Here is a 6,809-nt window from a genome sequence, read left to right as displayed (position 1 = left end):
CAGGCAGAAGGCCTACCAAGGGTTAAATAAAAAAGTTTTTACTACCGTCTCATTGGCCTGCTGGTCAACCCCCTTCCCTGGTCAAAACCCCCTTCCTTCAAACACACAGGCTCTTCAGGCTAAAGCATGCTGTCAAGGATTCAGCTCTCAATCTGTTTTTGTTTGAATTGAGGTATTATTTTTCATACATTCACTTTGATAGCAGAAAACAAAGTGGATTCTCTTCCCCCCCCATTCCCCTTACAGCCGAAAAGAAAACAGTATTGCCTTCTGAAACAATCTCCAGTCAATTTTTAACTTTCAGAGCAGCTCTCCTCTCTTATCGATGGCATTTTCCCCCTTACACAGCCTGCTGACTTTTGAGACGGAGCCATCCCATGCTGCTTTCATCTGATTTGCATAAGAGCTCTACTTCCTGGTACAGAGCCTGTTCAGCAGCTTACCTGGCAGAGGGAGAGGGAGAGAAAAGAAAGGAGGAAAAAAAAAGAGAGGTGACAGCTCGAGGAAGGGAGGGGAGACTAGGAAGGCCAGGCTGGTTTTCTCTGTCTCCGTGGTCTGCTTTTGGGGTCTCAGGTAAGCTCTTCAAAGCCTTTCTACCGCACCACCCTACATGCGTCTTACTAGCTGCTGACCCACTTTATCTGACGTTCATTCGTCTCTGCTTGGGTGTGTTTCCTTTTCGATCACTAATTTTCTCCAGTAGCAAAATGGTTGAGTAAGAATGTTGACATTTTGAAAGTGGAGTCATCGAAAATATTTGCATCGGGGTCTAAAAAATGCCAGTGAGAGCCTAACTGTAACAGATCCTTATGTGTTGTTGGTGAGAAGACTTAGACCTATGTTCCTTGTCACTCTATGCTTTTTTTATAGGCCAAATGCAAAATGCTTGCCTACATGAGAAGAGTGCTAAAGCCTTTGTGTGTTATGATCACACATACACACATGAATTTTACAGTATGTTCCTGTACATACAGATTATGATGTAGTCACACAGATCTAAAATTGCTACCGCTTAGTGCAGATCTTGGAATCATATCCTTTTACAAGGACAGTGACATTTGTTCTATTAACAGAGCAACTGCAATGCTATCTGATTATTAGAAAAACAAAATATATAAGATAATCAGTAGTGATATGTATGTGTGTTGCGCTAACACTGGAAAGATCCAGGTTTAAATTCCTGGTCAACCATGGAGTTCTTTCAATCCTATCCAACATTTCAACCTTGATGCAGCAATTCCAAAGAGGCATGCACTCCGTCCTGTGGGGGGGGGGCAGTCACAGAGGCCTTCTCAAGGTAAGGGAAGATTTGTTCCCTTTGCTGCCTTGTGGCTGCATCAGTGCTGGAAAGTTGTACAGGATTGAACCCTCACTGTTACCTTGGGCCAGTCACTCACAACCAAATCTCATAAGGTTGGTATAAGAATAAAGGGGAGAGAGAGGAATATCCCATGTATGTTGTCCTGAGCTCTTTGAAGAAAGGGTGGTTTATAAATGTAAAAGTAATAAGTATGCACAACTTTTGAGTTACACAGAACTCCTCATCAGGCAAAATGAAAGTTAAGGCTGCAATACTAAGCATGTTCACTGAAAAGTAATGCCACTGAAGCCCATTGAACGTGCTTCCTAGTATGTATGATTAGGATTCTGCTGCTAAACTATGACATAGAGAAAGAAAAACTATTAAGTCCTGATGTCTTCTAGTTTGCAATGTGTGTTTAAATGGTCAAAAGCTTATTTTTTCCCCAATAGCTCACAAGAGATCTTTTGGTCCTGCTACAGGTTTAATATAGCTAGGTAAATAATAATCCCTATTTTAGTATAATACATACTAGTATAGTATAGTATAGTATAGTATAGTATAGTATAGTATAGTATAGTATAGTATAGTATCAACCTTCCAGTTTTTTTCCAGTGGAGGAACATCTCAATACCATAGACTGGTAAAAGCTGAAATTGACAGTCAAGGATGGCCTTTAGTGCTGCTGCGTCATGCCTCATATATGTCTGTGAATGAAGTTTGTAGAAAACAGAAGGCCAGGTTAGGTGGACTATTGCAGTGGCCCCCGAGACTTTTCCTCTGCTCTTTTAAGTCAAACGTTTGTGAGGAAAACCTCTGGAGGCAAGTGTAATACATACACACACCAGTCCTATCATCTTCCCATGCCAGTGCTCTGGCTCAAGGCTTGTCTCTTAGTCTTAAATAGCATCAATCTGAAGGTCATCACAGAGGGTTTATTGAGTCCGCCATTCTCCACTGTGCTTTCTTTCTCTCTACTTTTGGAAAAGGTTTAATCAAAAGCAGGTGAGTTTGAACAGACATGTTCCTCAGGGGACTCATACACTGACACATACCCTGAAACCAGAAACGGCATGGATTTCAAAACGGGCTCTGAGGAATCCTACTGAGAACTGTAAAGATGGGCTTGAGCACAAAGGCTACATCTGAACTTGCTTGCGTGCTGAACCTATTCAGATTGGAATTTGAACTGTCAATGTGGAGACACCTCCGGAATAAATTAGACAAATGGTGTGCGTGTCTTCTCAGCATCTGTTCTGCTTTAGATCTTCTCCTCCCTCTCCCCAGCCTGAATGGGTGCTGCTCTTTATCTATCAACACAGCAGTTTAGCTATGGACACTGCTGTTATCGTCAGTTTAACTGAGAGGAAACACCTCCCTTTGCTGTGGGGCTTGCTATTCCTTCAACCACGGAAGGCTGCCTCCAAGGCTAGGCCTGTTCTGAGTCAGACTGGAAAGAGCCTTCCCAGAAGAGGCTGAGAGTCTTCTGCCAAACAGCCTGCTGTAAGTGACTTCAAGGTTACTTACAGAATGAATCTGTGTTGCATAACTTTGCACTTAAGACAAGGAAAGGGAAGGAAAACACAGGGGCTGGTCGGAGTGCAATGCTTGTTTTCATTCATCAAACTGTGCAGATTCCGTAACCAAGAAGTTGGTTCATATGTATATATTAGGATCCGCTTTGGGGTGGATCCACATTTTGCATGGATCCACAACACTTCAGAAATCAGTATTTTGGGAGGCAAATGTCCACAGTGTGAACAATGAATTTTGTATGCAGGATTCTTTTTGTTGAAATTTTCAAAAGCTAAAGAATTAAAGTTGGAGCAGGGAAAAATAAGAGAGAGAGTAGAAGAATACAGAGAGATAAGAAAAGCCCCGCTGGATCAGGCCAAGGGCTCCTCTAGTTCAGCTTTCTGTATCTCATAGTGGCCAGCCAGATACCTCCGGGAGACATGTAAAACATTCAAAGGAAATAGGATTTCCTGTTTCACAGAGTAAGAATGTTTTATTCTGGAAGAGATACTTGTCTTTGCATATCAAATTTAAGCCATTCATGTTTACCTGCTGTTTTGCCAAATTCCCAGGCCAAGTTTCACTTAGGAAACTTATGCCCACTTTAAGCTAGTTAGCTCCCCTTCTTTCCCCAACAATGACCCTAGTTCTGCATTGCTGGACCCACCACCAGGGTAGCTCGCCTGTTCAACCTGCAGAGGTCCTCCTGTCTCCTGCCAGCAGCTTCTCCAGCAACACCTTGGTCCTCAGCAGCTCTTGGGCATGACAGCCATATAACAATCTCCAGTGTCTCCAGCAGTCTCTGTTCCAGCAGTCTCCAAAGTCCATTCATTCTTCCTTTAATCAGTTAGTCCATCAGCAGTTCCAGTAATCCATTAGTTCCTGTTCCTTCCTCCTACTATCCACCAAACTCTCCCTTCATCAGGTGCTTCTTAAGAACATAAGAACAGCCCCACTGGATCAGGCCATAGGCCCATCTAGTCCAGCTTCCTGTATCTCACAGCGGCCCACCAAATGCCCCAGGGAGCACACCAGATAACAAGAGCCCTCATCCTGGTGCCCTCCCTTGCATCTGGCATTCTGACATAGCCCATTTCTAAAATCAGGAGGTTGCGCATACACATCATGGCTTGTACCCCATAATGGATTTTTCCTCCAGAAACTTGCCCAATCCCCTTTTAAAGACGTCCAGGCCAGATGCCGTCACCACATCCTGTGGCAAGAAGTTCCACAGACCGACCACACGCTGAGTAAAGAAATATTTTCTTTTGTCTGTCCTAACCCGCCCAACACTCAATTTTAGTGGATGTCCCCTGGTTCTGGTATTATGTGAGAGTGTAAAGAGCATCTCCCTATCCACTCTGTCCATCCTCTGCATAATTTTGTATGTCTCAATCATGTCCCCCCTCAGGAGTCTCTTTTCTAGGCTGAAGAGGCCCAAACACCGTAGCCTTTCCTCATAAGGAAGGTGCCCCAGCCCCGTAATCAACTTAGTCGCTCTCTTTTGCACCTTTTCCATTTCCACTATGTTTTTTTGAGATGCGGCGACCAGAACTGGACACAATACTCCAGGTGTGGCCTTACCATAGATTTGTACAACGGCATTATAATACTAGCCGTTTTGTTCTCAATACCCTTCCTAATGATCCCAAGCATAGAATTGGCCTTCTTCACTGCCGCCGCACATTGGGTCGACACTTTCATCGACCTGTCCACCACCACCCCAAGATCTCTCTCCTGATCTGTCACAGACAGCTCAGAACCCATCAGCCTATATCTAAAGTTTTGATTTTTTGCCCCAATGTGCATGACTTTACACTTACTGACATTGAAGCGCATCTGCCATTTTGCTGCCCATTCTGCCAGTCTGGAGAGATCCTTCTGGAGCTCCTCACAATCACTTCTGGTCTTCACCGCTCGGAAAAGTTTGGTGTCGTCTGCAAACTTAGCCACTTCACTGCTCAACCCTGTCTCCAGGTCATTTATGAAGAGGTTGAAAAGCACCGGTCCCAGGACAGATCCTTGGGGCACACCGCTTTTCACCTCTCTCCATTGTGAAAATTGCCCATTGACACCCACTCTCTGCTTCCTGGCCTCCAACCAGTTCTCAATCCATGAGAGGACCTGTCCTCTAATTCCCTGACTGTGGAGTTTTTTCAGAAGCCTTTGGTGAGGGACCGTGTCAAACGCCTTCTGAAAGTCCAGATATATAATGTCCACGGGTTCTCCCGCATCCACATGCCTGTGGATCTTTTCAAAGAATTCTATAAGGTTCGTGAGGCAAGACTTAACCTTACAGAAGCCATGCTGACTCTCCCTCAGCAAGCCTGTTCGTCTATGTGTTTTGAGATCCTATCTTTGATGAGGCATTCCACCATCTCACCCGGTATGGATGTTAGGCTGACCGGCCTATAGTTTCCCGGGTCCCCCCTCTTTCCCTTTTTAAAAATAGGCGTGACATTTTCTATCCTCCAATCTTCTGGCACCATGGCCGTTTTGAGGGACAAGTTGCATACCTTAGTCAAGAGGTCTGCAACTTCATTCTTCAATTCCTTAATAACTTCTTCTATCCCTGAGGGCCCTATTGCCTTCAAGAGGCTGCAGCTGTGCAGCACACTCACTACAATCTAAGGCCCTGGTGTTGACCCCATGCTTGCCTGCCAGAGCAAGGGGCCACTGTTGACACCACACCCTATTTCCAAGGAAGGAACTTGCACATTTCCATTACACCTGCTTGAGTATTTACGAGCATAGACGCTTTGGTAGTTTTAAGATATTATTCACTATTGGAAGCCTGTAGCTGAAGAATTTGGTGACGAGTTAATTCAGAGCAGTACTTTAAGTTCACCCTCCCTTCCAGAACGCACACATACGCACACCTTTTTGGCCCTTGTTGCTTTTTTGAGTTGTCCGTTACAATTGCCCTTTCCAGACTTGTTTCTCATGCGTAGACAGAACACGTGGAGAGCAGAGTGGAATCACACCTTTTGCCTCCTCCATCAACTTCCACATACCTACTAGGCCTTCTGCAGTACTTCTGGAAAGGACTCCATGCTGCACTGACACTAGAAGGCATGACTGGCAGAGTTCTGCTGTCAGGTCTAGACTGAGCAATGTCTTCCTGGCACTCTGATCCACAGTCCCCAGCCATCCTTTTCTGCTCACTCACTTCCTATCATCAGTGCACATCCCTGGTTCTGCTCTCTGCTTGACTTTCTTTACTCCATGCCTTTACCATGCATTGTTTCTTTACATTTCTTGACTTCTTAAGCCCAGCGCAGCCCGAAACTGCCCTCCACCCTGCCAGAGCCACTGTCCTCCCAAATCTGCACTGGCCTAACATGGGCTCTTGAATCAAAGCAGGAAATGCAGAGCATGCTGGGTTCATTCCCACTGCACTCCACATTTCCTGCTTCATTTTAACAGCCCACATGGAGGGAGAAGCGATTGTGCCCTGTCCTCCACTGGGCTCCTTAGACAACAGAAAATGCAGAGCACACTGGGATAGTTCCTACATTTCCTATTTGGATTCAAGAGTTACAGAGAAAGGAACCTGAACCGCTATGTTCCAGTCCTCAGATTACAATAGGACTCCTGCCTTCTTCTTCTTCCTGGAGAAAAGAGCAAGGTGAAAAAGCCAGATCGCTGCACTCTGAGGATCAGAAAACAGCAATTTCACTCTTTCCTCTGTGAAGGCTCTTTAAATGAAGCTATCCCAGCATGCTTCACATTTCTTGCTATGTTTAAAGAGCCTGCATAGAGGAAGGAGCGGGTAAAGAAGATGGCTCCATCTGTAGCAAACTGAGGAGAGGTGGTGGTGGGCATCTCTTCGCCGCAACCCCAGGTGCTGCCAGTGGTATCTCACTTCATGGATGGGCTGGTCCATCTGTCCACTTTCTTCTGCCACCTTGGTTCTTGACCATTTTTTCATGCACTAATTTTATCTCCCCCTCCCATCCACAACTTAAATTCCGTGGAAGCCCTAGGCTACATG

General features: G+C 45.2%; 1 protein-coding gene across 1 annotated transcript in view; it reads left to right on the top strand.

The window, feature by feature from the left end:
- Positions 1 to 463: 463 nt before the first annotated feature.
- TRAF3IP2 (TRAF3 interacting protein 2) overlaps positions 464 to 6,809 on the top strand; it is a 37,519-nt gene continuing 31,173 nt past the window's right edge. Inside the window, exon 1 of the mRNA XM_066610820.1 lies at positions 464 to 573. The gene's annotated coding sequence lies outside the window, so the exon portion shown is untranslated. The remainder of the gene's footprint in view (positions 574 to 6,809) is intronic.

Source organism: Tiliqua scincoides, chromosome 1, assembly GCF_035046505.1.
Source record: "Tiliqua scincoides isolate rTilSci1 chromosome 1, rTilSci1.hap2, whole genome shotgun sequence".
NCBI lineage: Eukaryota > Metazoa > Chordata > Lepidosauria > Squamata > Scincidae > Tiliqua > Tiliqua scincoides.
The sequence above is the reverse complement of the archived record's forward strand: the minus strand, read 5'-3'. Positions and strand labels throughout refer to the sequence as shown.